Source organism: Lissotriton helveticus, chromosome 7 (assembly GCF_964261635.1).
Source record: "Lissotriton helveticus chromosome 7, aLisHel1.1, whole genome shotgun sequence".
In the NCBI taxonomy this organism is placed as follows: domain Eukaryota; kingdom Metazoa; phylum Chordata; class Amphibia; order Caudata; family Salamandridae; genus Lissotriton; species Lissotriton helveticus.
In genome coordinates, this window is record NC_136068.1 from 90737541 (window position 1) to 90753533 (window position 15993).

The following is a 15993-nucleotide window of genomic DNA, read 5'->3' on the forward strand; positions in this document are numbered from 1 at the left end:
CAAAATGGGTGCATGCAGACATTTAGTCAGATGGCTTTATAAAGTCCTGCGCTTTCATCTCCAAGTGGCACTGACCCCCTTCTGGAACAAAGGGGAGGCTGACTTGGGCGCCCACTTCATAATAAGTAACGGCAGTACCTTCTGCAATATCCTACCAAAATACTCCGCAATACACGATTCAAGTTTATTGAGTTTACACTGTTACACAGGGCCTACTTGACACTCTCCAAAATACACACAATCTTCCCCACAGCAGCGTCTTCTTGTCCTTGATGTCATACTGAGGATGATGACCTCCTACATATGCTTTGGGAGAGTCCCACTTTGTCATTTTATTGGGAGGGAGTACAGGACTCGCTCAGAACACTAACGGAACATGCCTACTGGGACCATAGTGGAACAGTGCATACTGGGGCTCCACCCAAGGTCAAAAACTTACTTGACAGAAGCACTTTTTTTGAGCTAGTACTCCTTGATATACAGCAATTAGTCTACTGTTGGAAATCTTCCACTCTGCCTCCTGTGTTGGGATGGCGTGAGAAGGTGTGCCGCCGGGGCACCGCTGAGAGCTTGGGACTGCATAGAGAGGAATACAGGGGACTATGCAAACAACCTATAGCTATGATCAAAGACACCCTGATGGAGCAGTGTTGAGCACAGGAGGCAGATTGGACTGATACTAGACGGGTCTCCTCGAAACATTACGTAAATGGCTGCAGACTCCCAGGGGTCCCCTCCCATCTGATATTCACAACTGGTACTAACTGCGTGAGGTATTCTCAAAGGGAACATGCTTCACTTCTCTAATGCTATATTATTTACTAAGGGGAGGCTGGGCTACCTTGGTGATTGATGTTTAGGTGGAGGGTAGTCAGTTGTTGGTCCACTTGCCTGCATTTTTTTGTGTGTAGACCATGAGGATACGAACGTCACGTCATCATTACATACTAAGCACAATACTGCCATGATACTGTACAAGCTATGCCTTGTTAACAAACCTTGCCACTGCCGAGCTAATTGTAAGGTTCTGGCTCTTTATTTCTGTGGCAATTGGCCACGTTCTTGTTTATTAAAAGTAATAAAATATGTTTAAAAAAATAGAAATGAGTGTAGTTTGCTTGAAACTTGTATGCATGCCCTAACTTAGGTGGAAAGTGTCTTCCAGTTCTTAATTCTATTGCAACAATCGTAAATCTATACCTCAAATAATGACTGGACCAATAATTCTGGTTGAAGCTTTTTGGGGAAATCATTCTCTTCACCCACCGAACACTGAACTCGTGTTTTTACATACAACTTAATGATAATATGCAAAGGTACCTTTGGCCAGCACCAAATATTGAGTTTCTGCTAAATGTGGATGGATTTACTGAGCCAAAGGCAGTAGTTAGGTTAATAAACAAAAGCCCACATTTAGGCCTGTGAATATTTGCTGATTTGATCGAATCTGGAATAACAGCAGACGAGGAAGTGCTAAATTCACAGGGCCTCATTTATGAGAAGTGACGCATCGCTGTGTGAAAGCAGCAATGCGTCACTTCTCAGTGCGCCTTCCTTGCAACATGATTGATGCATCATATTTACTGTATGACGCATCATGTCGCAAGGAGTTACAGATACGTCAGTATTTCTGACGTATCTGTATGGCACAAAAGTGACACATTGCTGGAGTGTATCATAAAAGTGACACAACTCCAGCAATGTGTCCTTTCACATAGGGCAAGCCCCGCGTGAAAGGGCTTGCGTCGGTCTTACGCCTGCTGTGAAGCAGGCGTAAGATATTGACGCATTTGCACCCTAGAAGTGGTTCAGTGAAATCTTGTAGATTTCACTGCGTCACTTCTAGGAGGCTTACTTACGTGGGATCGCCCACCCTGCATACATTATACCTGACGCAGGTATAATGTAGCGCAGGGGTTTACAAAGTGACGCATCTGCTTAGATGTGTCACTTTGTAAATAGGGTGCAACAGGGGGCATGTTTTACTCTGGCGATGCATCACAAAAAGTGATGCAACGGAAGCGCAAAACTGTCACAAGGCTTCATAAATAAGGCCCACAATCCTCTTCAGACTCTCACTTCATGACCTAAAAGCTTTTGATTGAAAATAGGGAATTCTGATTTTTGTGGTAATTGCCTCTCTCTATAAATAGCCTCAGGGTCCGAATTATAATACTGCTGTGCTCCTACAACATGGGATTACCAATACCTGTGATATCAACTATTCTGAACCATCTGTGATAAAGATCTCAGAGTTGTTCAGGATATTTAAAATAGTGTGCTAAATGCATAATTTTTTGTATTTACAGAAAGGTAGTATTACTGAATAAAACGGGCGAATTCCACATATCTACATCTGGCATCTGTGCCTAATGTGAATTTTGCATTCATAAGTGTAGAATATTTCCACACATCGGGCATTTATTTCAGAAGTTTATGTTTTTCGGAGTTACTCACAGCAGTAACACTGTGCCTGGAATCACGGAATAACCGCAAATTGTTTTAATTGTGTAATTTATTAATGTACAGTTTGATTTAGTTGTGTGTTGTGGGAATAATAGGGTTAAAGTGTGGGTAGTTAATTAATTTTATACAATTATAAAATAAATACACGTATGTTACAATTAATGTTTTTGTTTGTAAATCTTTTCTAGTCTAAAATATTTATTTATATTTATTTTATTTTATATATTATTTGTAGGTATTTGTTATATGTAATTAATATTATATGTTTATATATTTAATATATTTGTTTTGCAATTTTTAAAATATTTATATATATGTTTGATTATTTATTTGTATATATTTTTTTTTATTTTTAAATATTTATTTTGTTTTTATTTGTGAACTGACTGGAGTGTGAATAATGTATGTTATCCCTCTGCTATCCAACACTTTCCCTACTGTTGCATTCACTGGTGTGGGAAAAGTAATTTTTACCCCTTACTCTATCAAACACTTTCCCTACTGTTGCACTCACTGGAGTGGGAATAGTAGTTTTAACTCCTAAACTAGCCAACACTTTCCATACCTTTGCACTCACTGGATTGGGAATAGTAATTCTTACCTCTACGCTATCCAACACTTTCCTTACTGTTGCACTTACTGGAGTGGGAATAGTACATTTTATCCCTCCACTATCCAATACTTTCCCTACTGTTGCAGTCACTGGAGTGGGAATAGTATTTTTACCCCTTTGCTATCCAACACTTTCCCTACTGTTGCACTTATTGGAGTGGGAATAGTAATTTTTACCCCTCCGCTATCCAACACTTACCATACTGATGCACTCACTGGAGTGGGTTTTGTAATTTTTAGACCTTCGATATCCAACACTTTCTCTACTGTTGTACTCATTGGAGTGGGGAATAGTAATATATATACTCCTCCGCTATACAACACTTTCCCTACTGTTTCAGTTATTGGAGTGGGAATCGTAATTTTTCCCCCTTCTCTATCCAAAATTTTCCCTACTGTTGTACTCATTGGAGTAGGAATAGTAAATTTAACCCCTCCACTATCCAACACTTTCCCTACTGTTGCACTCACTGGAGTGGGAATAGTAATTTTTACCCATCCACTACCCAACACTTTCTCTACTGTTGCACTCACTGGAGTGGGAATAGTAGTTTTTACCCCTCAGGTATCCAACACTTTCTCTTCTGTTGCACTCACTGGAGTGGAAATAGTTATTTTTACCCCTTGGCTACCCAACACTTCCTCTACTGTTGCACTCACTGGAGTGGGAATAGTATATTTTATCCCTCCGCTATCCAACACTTTCCCTACTGTTGCACTCACTGGAGTGGGAATAGTAATTCTTACCCCTCTGCTATCCAACACTTTCTCTACTGTTGCACTCACTGGAGTGAAAATAGTTATTTTTACCCCTTGGCTACTCAACACTTCCTCTACTGTTGCACTCACTGGAGTGGGAATAGTAAATTTTACCCCTCCACTCTCCGACACTTTTCCTACTGTTTAGTTTAAGTTTAAATATTTTTTTTATTGCTTATTGTTTTCATTTATTATAGAATGTTTTGTCTCATATTTTAAATTATTGATATATGTTTTTGTATTTATTTAATGTTTAACTTTTAAAATAATTAAATATAATAGTTTATTGTTTTAAAGTATATGAATATATATAAATAATTATGTTTTTGTGTTTATTTCTTTTAATTGCATTTGTTACAGTTTGTTAAAATATATATTATATTTAATTTATTGTGTTAAAATTATTTTTTATATTTAATATACATTATTTTATATATATATATATATATATATATATATATGTAAATGTAAATGTATTTAGATTTATATAGCGCACGAATCACCCAGGGGTCTCAAGGCGCTTGCTTAGGGAACCCGTCCTGGTATTCCCCTGTGAGATACCCCGGCAGGGTATCCACAAGGTGAAAGCCAGGCATCCCGCCGCGAGGGGCCGTAGTGGAGATTAAGCAAGCTATTGCCCAGAGTCGCAGAGTGTGACCCCGTGAGTCAAGTAGGCACCGGAGCGAGAATTGTCGAGTCCGTGGAATTTTGAGCCCGAGACCCGCCGAGGCGGGGAATCGAACCCTGGTCCACGGCCGATCTCAGCTTCCGGGTCTGCCGCCTCTAACCACTGAGCCACGATATATATATATATATATATATATATATATATATATATATATATATATATATATATATATATATATATATATATATATATATATATATATATATATATATATATATATATATATATATATATATATATATATATATATATATATATATATATATATATATATATATATATATATATATATATATATATATATATATATATATATATATATATATATATATATATATATATATATATATATATATATATATATATATATATATATATATATATATATATATATATATATATATATATTACCTACTGGCGGTCGCCAGTAGGTATATATAGTTAGGATTTTTTCTCTATGGGTTTTTTGAAAATTCTATGTCTAATAACTTTGGCGTTTGTGGACGGAATTGGCTGAAATTTTCAGGAAAATGGCACATTTTGTTTCTGAGCAGCCCCTGAAAATTGGGGGGGGGTTCGTCCAGGGGGGGTCGAGAAAAAAGGGGGGTCCCAAAACGTGTTTTTAACATTGAGTTTTCCATAGGGCGGTTGGCCTCACTTTTAGCCCGAACGGCTGAATGGATTTGCACGAAACTTGGCAAAATTGTAGGGACTGGTAGCCCGATGTGCCTTTTGTAGGTCTCAATATATGTGCTACAGTGGATTTTGAGAAATTAACGTTTAAAAAAAGATATATATCTGTAACAGCGGACCGGGCAGCGCTCCAGGACGCGTACTTTTCACGCAACGGAGCTTTGTGAAGCGAAGCTGATTGGTTCTCCGGCGTCTGTCAACATTCCAAACAGTCCGTAGTGGCCGCCATCTTGTCTCTCGGTAGGATCGAGAGACAAGAGGAGGCCATAGCGAAGGGGCAAATGACCATAAGGGGGAATAGTAGATCCTCGCTGATCCCCTAGGTTTGATGTGGAGGTTTTAAAAGGGCCCCGCGGGGCAAAAAAAAAAAATAATAATAATAATCGAACGGCTGAATAGATTTGCACGAAACTTGGCAAAATTGTAGGGGCTGGTAGCCCGATGTGCCTTTGCTAGGTCTCAATATATGTGCTTCAGTGGATTTTGAGAAATTAACGTTCAAAAAAAGATATATATCTGTAACAGCGCACCGCTTCGCGTACTTTTCGCGTTACGGAGCTTTGCGAAGCGAAGCTGATTGGCTCTCCGGTGTCTGTAAACATTCCAAACAGTAGGTAGCGGCCGCCATCTTGTCTCTCGGTAGGATCGAGAGACAAGAGGAGGCCAAAGCGAAGGGGCAAATGACCATAAGGGGGCATAGTAGATCCTCGCTGACCCCCTAGGTTTGATGTGGAGGTTTTAAAAGGGCTGAATGGATTTGCACGAAACTTGGTAAAATATTAGGGACTGGTAGCCCGATGTGCCTTTGCTAGGTCTCAATATATGTGCTTCAGTGCATTTTGAGAAATTAACGTTCAAAAACAAGATATATATCTGTAACAGCGCTCCGCTTCGCGGAGATAAAATTATATCTGTATTACCTAGCTGTTGCTAACACCAGTTAGCGACGGCTAGTAGGAGATAGCGACCATCTTGGGCCCCACTTTGCATGTGAGTGATATTTATCACTAATGACATGCAAAGTGGGCATGCCAAGATGTTAGCGACTGGAAACAGTCGCTAACATCGCTATCTCCTATTATCAACTTTTGGAAATATTCGAGATAAGCGCGAATATCTCCAAAAAGTAACAGCTGCCCTGAGCAGTTCTTAGCCATGTTATCCAATGGGAGGTGGATAACATGGCTAAGAGCATTAGCTCGGTAATGCATGAATATCGCTGAGTTTTCAGCGATATTAATGCATTGCGGTCGTTTTTTATCGTATTTGCGATAAACCTTGATAATAGCAAGGTTTATCTGCGATAATTTCTGACGGTAAAAAAATCTTTGCAATGCATCGTTAGGGATAAATATCGCTTAACTTTGGTAATATGCCCCAACGTCTGTTAACGTTCGATTCAAAGGAAATCAGGAAGTGTTGAAAAACATTGTCTGCGCCATCTTGTCTTTTTTCAAATGCCACACTTTTGTCGTGCACGGCAGCCATTTTAGATGCCTTGACCAGACCCACTCTGTGCACGCTGTCGATCCTTAGCATGGCTCCCCACCCTCGCAAGCATCTCACCCAGGCAGTGGTCACCCCCGCTCTCTGTCTTATGCATGGGTAATAAACCTCCCCCCATCTGCGCTGCTCTTCCCTGAGAATCACACCCTGTGCCCGCCCGACACCTCCCTTTCGCCCTATTCACTACCGCACCCCTCTGACACTCCTTTTCCTCTGTGTCCGATTGTCCAGGCCGGTCCTAGGCTATCAGCTAGCCCTGCAGATGTAGTTTATGGCCACAGCTGTAAAGAATCACCCCTCTTCAAAGGAGTTATAGTAGATCAAGGCCCACACTCGATGAGATCCGTCACAGCAGAAGCGTTGCTATTATCTGAAAACCATCCTGTATTGTGATTGGGGAGGGGACCGAGCGTGAAGCGGAAGATTCCAGGGATGACTCTTTGTACATCAAAGTTTTTACAATTATGTGTCACATTAAAAATATATAGCACTCCGACAAAGTAGTAAGATTATAAAACTTTAATAATTTATAAATATATACAAGAAAACAAAAATAGTAATAACATATAAACATTTTTAGAGAAAAACAACGAAGTAGCGGTCGGCTGTGCGAATAGTCCCAACGCAGCACAACGTCCAGATTTCCGGCGTGGGGCGTCGCGGGGGGTGGGTCATCAGTAGCAAACTGTTGTACGAATAGTTCCAAGGCAGCAGAACGCGCCGAAATCTAGATGACACGAAAGTGATGTCTAGTAAGTTGCCACCCAGCAAATAACGGCGTGGGGCGTCGCGGGGGGTGGGTCATCAGTAGCAAACTGTTGTGCGAATAGTTCCAAGGCAGCAGAACGATGGCACCAAGGTGATGTCCAGTAAGTTGCCGCACTGGTTTTGGTATCCTACAATGCTGCTCCGAATAACGGCGTGGGGCGCCCCGGGGGAGGCGGCGTGAACGGGCCTCTCCAGGTGGAGTGTCATCTGTTGTAGTGGGGCGCCCCTTTACCGTTTCAGTTGCCATTCCGTCCGTTTTTGGTCCACTGTGTCAAAAGCCGCAATTCAGCTGAGTTGCGCCCACTCTTGCGGTGCAGCGATAGGCGGCTGTCACAGGACTCTCAAAATGGCGGCAGGCTCTTTCCTTTTTGGGCCTGGTCCACTGAAATGGCCCTGGGACACCTTGGAAATCGGACGCTTGTCTGCTAGGTCTTGGACCCCATTCTCGAAAGCGTCCCCTCCGCCTTGAGAATTCATCAAAAGTTTTGGGGGCCCCGACTCCTGCAGGCTTCTGGTGGGGAGCGGCTGCCATGATTGCTCGCGGAATGACCACGACGGAGCTACGAGATGGTGGTGCTCTCATGCTGACGCCAGTTTAGTCTGAAACATCCAGAAACAAGGTGGGGCTTTCATCGTTTGGGGAAAAAAAAAAGTTTTCATCCAATGAAAAGTGTTGTTTTTAGGTCATATGATCAAGCCTTCCATCATTAGGAAACCAAAAGTAAAATGAACCAATGAAAAGTTTTATAAACAAGTCACATGACCTGTTATGCGGCATAGGGTATAAAATGCGGAGAAAATACGTTGGTACGTGAGGCGGCGTCAGTAGCGGACCGATGTGCGAATAGGCCGAAGGCAATACAACGCGCCAAGATCCGGATGGCACCGAGGTGGTGTCCAGCAAGTTGCAGCACTGGTGTGGCCATCCTACAATGCTGAAAGTCGGCGTGGGGCGCCCCGTTGGCCTGTGAGTTTGCGTCAGTAGCGGACCGATGTGCGAATAGGCCGAAGGCAGCACAACGCGCCAAGATCCGGATGGCACCGAGGTGGTGTCTAGTAAATTGCCGCACTGGTGTGGCCATCCAACAATGCTGAAAGTCGGCGTGGGGCGCCCCGTTGGCCTGTGAGATGGCGTCAGTAGCGGACCGATGTGCGAATAGGCCGAAGGCAGCACAACGCGCCAAGATCCGGATGGCACCGAGGTGGTGTCTAGTAAGTTGTCGCACTTCTGTGGCCATCCTACAATGTTGAAAGTCGGCGTGGGGCGCCCCGTTGGCCTGTGAGATGGCGTCAGTAGCGGACCGATGTGCGAATGGGGCCAAAGGCAGCGCAACAATATTTTCTGACTGACACCACAAGGCGCTGAGATGCCAAGATCCGGATGGCACCGAGGTGATGTCTAAGTTGCGGACTGATGTGCGAATGGGGCCAAAGGCAGCGTAACAATATTTTTTGTATGGAAGATACCACTAGGCGTTGAGATGCCAAGATTCGGATGGCACCGAGGTGATGTCTAGCAAGTTGCTGTACTGGTGTGGTCATCCTACAATGCTGAAACTCGGCGTGGGTCGCCCCATTAGCCTGTGAGATGGCGTCAGTAGCGGACCGATGTGCGAATAGGCCGAAGGCAGCACAACGCGCCAAGATCCGGATGTCACCGTGGTGGTTTCATAGTTGAGAGGCACTTCATCTGCAGTGGGGCGCCGAGATCCGGATGGCACCGAGGTGATGTCTAGCAAGTTGCTGTACTGGTGTGGTCATTCTACAATGCTGAAAGTCGGCGTGGGGCGCCCCATTAGCCTGTGAGATGGCGTCAGTAGCGGACTGATGTGCGAATGGGGTCAAAGGCAGCGCAACAATATTTTCTGAAGAGAAGACACCAAAAGGTGCTGACATTCCAAGATCCGGATGGCACCGAGGTGGTGTCTAGCAAGCTATGCAGTTGAGTTGTGTGCGCACTTGCGGCGAATAGGTCGAAGGCAGCATAACAATGTTTTTTGAATAGAAGACACCACAAGGCGTTGAGATTCGGTTACCACCGAGGTGATGTCTAGCAAGTTGCCGCACTGGTGTGGCCATCCTACAATACTGCTCCGAATAACGGCGTGGGGTGCCCGAAGGGGGGGGGAGCCGGCGTGAATGGGCCTTCCTAGGTGGAGGCTCGTCTGCTGTAGTGGGGCGCCCCTTTACCGTTTCAGTTGCCATTCAGCTGAGTTTCGGCTGCTCTTGATGCTACAGCGACAGGCGGCTGCAAGAGGACTCTCAAAATGGCGGCCTGTTCTTTGGATTTGGGCCTGGTCCACTAAAATGGCCCTGGGACACCTTAGAACTCGGACGCTCGATTTTTTTTTCGTTTCCTGTACATGCAAAAAAAGGTAAATGCCCGGTACGTTACACGCTTCATCTGCCACGATGAACTCTCCAGAGGAACCGAAAAAAAATATAGTTGTGGTAACTATACCATGCATCTTCATATGGAGAGGTGGCACCAATTAATTATAGTGCTGCATAAAAGAGAGATTTGGAGGAGAACCCCTGACCTGCTAGTACATTCATCAAAGAAGTGGCACTGAGAGCTTCAGAGGCAAGGGAAACGGTCCCAAATATTTAGAAGAACTTTGGAAAGATTAAAATGACATGTTTAGATTGTGGCAAATTAATTTCATGTGGACAGATGAGTGTTACTCTAATAAATACAGCATATGAACATCATCATAGTCGATGGTTGGTAGAGACATTTTGACTATATCCTGGACCTGCCCGTCCTCGCCCAAAATGGCGCCGGAATAAATGGGACTCGTAACTCCTTGTTGTGTACTGGTTGCAGAACCTTGAAATCACGAGATACATATGCAGTTTTGAAGCACATGGCGGGCGGGGACGAGAATTGATTGACTATTTCGACATCCCTATTGATATTAAGTTCTGATGTGTTATTGATTACTGTACTGTTGAAAGTTCGAATTAACGTCACCCATGGTACTTGCCCGCAAATGTATATCTAGATAATTTTATTGTAACTGGCCCTGTCGTATTTTAATTATAAAATGTACGTCCACCGATTCCATAACTGTTAGACACCTTAGTTCTTGCAACCTAATGGCCCGCCCGTTACGTTCCTCTACAGTGTAAATGTCTATTCATCATATACGATTACAGTTTGCTCTGTGGCAGGCCCACGTGGTTATAGGCTCGTATTTGTATAATGAAATTTTCACAATAAAGGTTTTTAAAAGAAAACATGGTAGTAGTATATACATTGGTAAAGTTTTTAATAATAGTGACTGTTTTAGAATCATTAAAAGGCAAGTGAAATAAAGCAGACCAATTACATGAAGGGTAAAAGGTATAATACGAAGGAACGCAGTAAAGATAAATGGTCAAGGGCTGTTGTGTTTTCTATTCCTGCAACATAAAGTGATCGATAAGAATCTCATATTCAGGCGTATCGGCGACTAAGACAGCAGGTCGACCCTCTTTTGCTCAACGGCTCCGTCATGGGACGAAGAAACGCTCTTTTTCTCGAAAAAAGAATATATTTTACTTGCAGGACAGTTGTAAAATTTCCGGGAAAGTACATTAGCCTGGAACATTATAACATATATTTAAGAAAAAATAATGTTCGGAAGTAATGAAAAGCGTAATTTTTAGGTCATATGACCAAGCCTTTCATCATTACAATAAGAAAAGTAAAATGAACCAATGAAAAGTTTTATTAACAAGTCACATGACTTGTTATGCTTACGTTACGCGCTGCGCGCCCCGGATGACTTCCGGATGCGCTAACGCGGCGCGTCATATGACGCATTACGCGACAACGCAGGTACAGAATATAGTCAAAATGTCTCCACCAACCAGCGGTCGGAACACAACCCCTTTCAGCAGGCTAAATAGTTCTGTTAAATGACAACAGAAGGGACAGGCAACAAGAACCATCAGTCAAAGAGGGGAGGGCTAGTTCTTCTCTACCGGGTTACATTGGGGCGCTACCGGAACTGATCGAATTGGTAGTCTACAGTGTTTCTGGATGTTTCAGACTGAAGCTGGGGTTAGCATGAGAGCAGCACCATTTCGTAGCTCCGTCGTGGTCATTCCGCAACCAATCATGGCAGCCGTTCTTTATCGTTATTTTGGGCGGGGTGGGTGGCGGAGCCGAGCTGTTTTGCAGCCATCATTGTGTGGAGTTCAGTTCATCTCACTAGTTTTGTATTTGTCATGAGGGGTTGTTCCTAATGTTTCTATTTTAGCGAGGTCAAAAAGAGATCCCATTAGTGGCCTACTGATTTTGCTCGATTCCTTTTCTTTTTTTTTACACGATTTTTCGTTATCTGCAAAGACTAAACAGAGTATTGCGACTCTGTGTTTGTAAATAGAGAATGAACCAAAGAGAACTAATTCTAAAACAGTAAATACTTGGATAACAATCAATCAAATGGAGAGAGAAGCAGGCACGACGGATTACAACGGGGGCAAAGGCCTGCGTTAACTACCTTTCACTATCTGCAAAGAGAGAGTACTCCTAATAGAAATGAGGGGGGGGGGCACCATTCAAAGCAGATCAGTGTGCATAAACACGAAAATGTTTTCACTTACCACGTACTTGACATTCGACAGCTTATGATATTTGCTATTAAAAAACCATTGAAATTCACTGAAAAAAGAGTGCATGTGGAAACAGCTACATGGGCAGTTGACTGTGTGCATGAGTGTATTGATGAGTGAATGGATATCTCAATGCTACATGTCATAGTAAGTACATATGTAAAACACAGTACATGTGAGAGTTGGCATATATAAATAACTGTGCATGAGAGCCACTGAATGAGTGAGTGGTTGTATCGATCATTGTGAACTTGTATCAGGGATTGTATAAGAGAGTAAATATGTGTTAGTATATGTTTCAATAAGTAAGGTGTGTTTAACTGTATAGTTGAAGAAATGGAGGTGAGATTGTTTCTTTGCATGACTGACTGGGTGTGTGAGTAACTCCATGGATGAGTGGCAGTGTGTGAGTGTCTGTATACACTGAGTGTATCTAAGGTTATATTAGAGTCTGAAGAGGTTTATCGTATTAGCACAAGAATGATGTCAAATGAGATGTCATCAGTGATGTCATCAGTGATGTCATTTGAGATGTCATCAGTGATGTCATCAGTGATGTCACTGACCATGTCATGAGTGATGTAATATGTGACATCATCAGCAGTGGATTGCGGGTGCGCGATATATAGTTAGTGCAACTAACTATATATGGAATTTCAATGGTTTTGTGTGAGTAAAATAAGGTTTTTTAAATGCTAATTCCTAACGATATATGGTCTATAACCTATGGTTTTTTCAGTGAATTTTCAAGGTTTTGTAAATGCTAATTCCTAACTATATATGGTCTATAACCTATGGTTTTTTCAGTGAATTTCAATGGTTTTTTAATAGCAAATATCATAAGCTGTCGAATGTCAAGTACGTGGTAAGTAAAAACATTTTCGTGTTTATGCACACTGATCTGCTTTGAATGCTGCCCCCCACCCCTCATTTCTATTAGGAGTACTCTCTCTTTGCAGATAGTGAAGGGTAGTTAACGCAGGCCTTTGCCCCCGTTGTAATCCGTCGTGCCTGCTTCTCTCTCCATTTGATTGATTGTTCTCTTTGGTTCATTCTCTATTTACAAACAAGCACAGAGTCGCAATACTCTGTTTAGTCTTTGCAGATAGCGAAAAATCGTGTAAAAAAACAAAAGGAATCGAGCAAAATCAGTAGGCCACTAATGGAATCTCTTTTTGACCTCGCTAAAATAGAAACATTAGGAACAACCTGTTGAAAATAGCAATGTGTATGTACATAAGCGGCGTTCATTTGTGTTCACAGTACCCCTTGTTGATTGTTTGAATCGAGCATTGAATTGTTCGAAGTTGGTTCTCTTAAGGATCTTCTCTGCCTGCAAACGAGGAAGAATAGGAATATTCTCTCTCCCTTTGCAGATAGTGAAGGGTAGGTAACGCAAGCCTTTAACACGTCGTACCTATTTCATTCCTCATTGATTGATTGATTGTCTGAACATTGACTGTTTGGGAATTAGTTCTTTTTGGAGGTATTCCCTGTTTGCAAATAAACTTAGGAAAATCTTTGCAAGTAGTGAAAGGGTACGTAATGCGGACCTTTCTCCCCCGTTGTAATCTGTCATGCCTATCTACTCCCCACTGATTGATGCACCTGTTTCACCCGGACCATTTACTAGAGATAGGTCATCTGGCCCGACCAGAGAGCACCCCTAGTGAAAAGGACATATGCAATAATAACGAAGTGATCACTGTATCCTGTTAACAGAAACTTTAGCATGAAACAACCTGGAAAGAAAAGAATAGGAAAACGAAAATCAGTAGGCCACTGATGAACTTTTTATTAAATAACAAACAAAGAAACGATAACAATACGTAATGATAAAACCTATTATTGTCCTAGAAACAAGAAACGTTAGAAGTAAGCCCGTAATAAGAAACCTGAAAACATCGCCCCTCACTGCCCCAAAACGTGTCTGTCCCACCGCCTGCCACGGCCAAATAACGGCAAACTGGGAAAGATAGAAGTCAGCAGACATCCGCCCCATTCTAGAAACTTCCAAAGGGCAACAGGTTTTCGGCTACGCCCAGCCGGAAGCAACACATATAAGGCGGGTCCTGCTGTCACGCCTCGGCCAGGAGATCATCACGTAGGGTGTAGCCGGAGGAGAGTCCGAGGCCAGCGGGACCCGGCCAGGGGGATTGACAACACTGGAGAGTTTCAGGGGGGGGAATGTCCGTGTCCTCGACCCTCCCCTCTCTCTCCCAGTCCGGCCGCGGTGGCCCTTGAGAGTTGCAGGTTGTCCCTCCACACTCTCTCCCGGTCCGGCCACCAACGGCCGGGGGCTGGGGCCGACGGGATCCGGCTGCAGACGGACGGGACATTTCTTCTTTCTTGAATAATTGCTGCAACAACCCTGGGGGGGGGGATGTCTTGCACATGCCTCCGACCCCCCCCCCCCTCTCGTCCTCATCGCCTGGTCCGGCCATAACAAATCTCAAGCGAGACGCCGTGGGGTGCACTGGGAGGGAGAGACGGTGCGAACAGGCCTCTCCCGCCTCCCCAGGTGGAGGCTTCCCAGCTGCACCCTCAGCGCTCCAGGCGCCCGGAAAAGGGTTCTTCCACTGTGGCGATGCTGCAACGTCTCGCCCGCTCATTTGACCCCGCGATCGCCAGTAGCTACCGAACTCTCAAAATGGCGGTCGACCTGGCAAGAGCGGGCCCAGCATAAAGAAATGGCCCGGTCACTGGTTGACTCCACCACCGTAGTCCTCCACGACCTTGAAGATTCTAGAGGAGCCGCGGGAGTCCCCGACCCCCGCAGACACCCCCGATGGGGAATGACTGCCATGATCGCCCGTGGAGTGACGAAACTGTAGCCGCGGGTCGTCGGCGCTCCCATGCTGGCGCCAGCCTCAGTTTGAATGACTAGAATCCTGCAGACCTCAGTTCCGGTGAAAGCACAGTGTGACCCGGTAGGAAAAATTGTTGCACCCCCTCCCCTTTTTGACTGATGGTTCAAACCACCGATCCTTTCCTTTGCCCTTTTAACGGAACTTTGGACTGATGATTCTTGTAACTCTATGGTCTCCAAACATTCGATAAATTCGCCATCAAGACATTGATCAAAAAAATCATTCAAGTCATCTCCTCCTTGTGAGAATATTTCATTATTGGTGCTGTCAATTTCAATAAATGTAGTGGATAATTCAAAAGAAATTGCCACGGTCTCTTCGTTGTTTAAATGTTTTTACTGTTTTTGTTTTGTTGTATATATTTATAAGTTATTAAAGTTTTATATTCCTACTACTTTGTTGGAGTGCTATATATTTTTAATGTGACACATAATTGTAAAAACTTTGATGTACAAAGAGTCATCCCTGGAATCTTCCGCTTCAGGCTCGGTCCCCTCCCCAATCACAATACAGGATGGTTTTCAGATAGTATGAACACGTGTGGTGTGACGGATCTCATCGGGTGTGGGCCTTGATCTACTATAACTCCTTTGAAGAGGGGTGATTCTTTACAGCTGGGGCCATAAACTACATCTGCAGGGCTAGCTGATAGCCTAGAACCGGCCTGGACAATCGGACACAGAGGAAGAGGAGTGTCAGAGGGTGCGGTAGTGAATAGGGCGAAAGGGAGGTGTCGGGCGGGCACAGAGTGTGATTCTCAGGGAAGAGCAGCGCAGATGGGGGGAGGTTTATTGCCCATGCATAAGACAGAGAGCGGGGGTGAGCAGTGCCTGGGGAAGATGCTTGCGAGGGTGGGGAGCCATGCTACGAATCGACAGCGTGCAGAGAGTGGGTCTGGTCAAGGCATCTAAAATGGCTGCCGTGCACAACAAAAGTGTGGCATTTCAAAAAAGGCAAGATGGCGCAGACAATGTTTTTCAACACTTCCTCATTTCCTTCGAATCGAACGTTAACAGACGTTGGTGCATA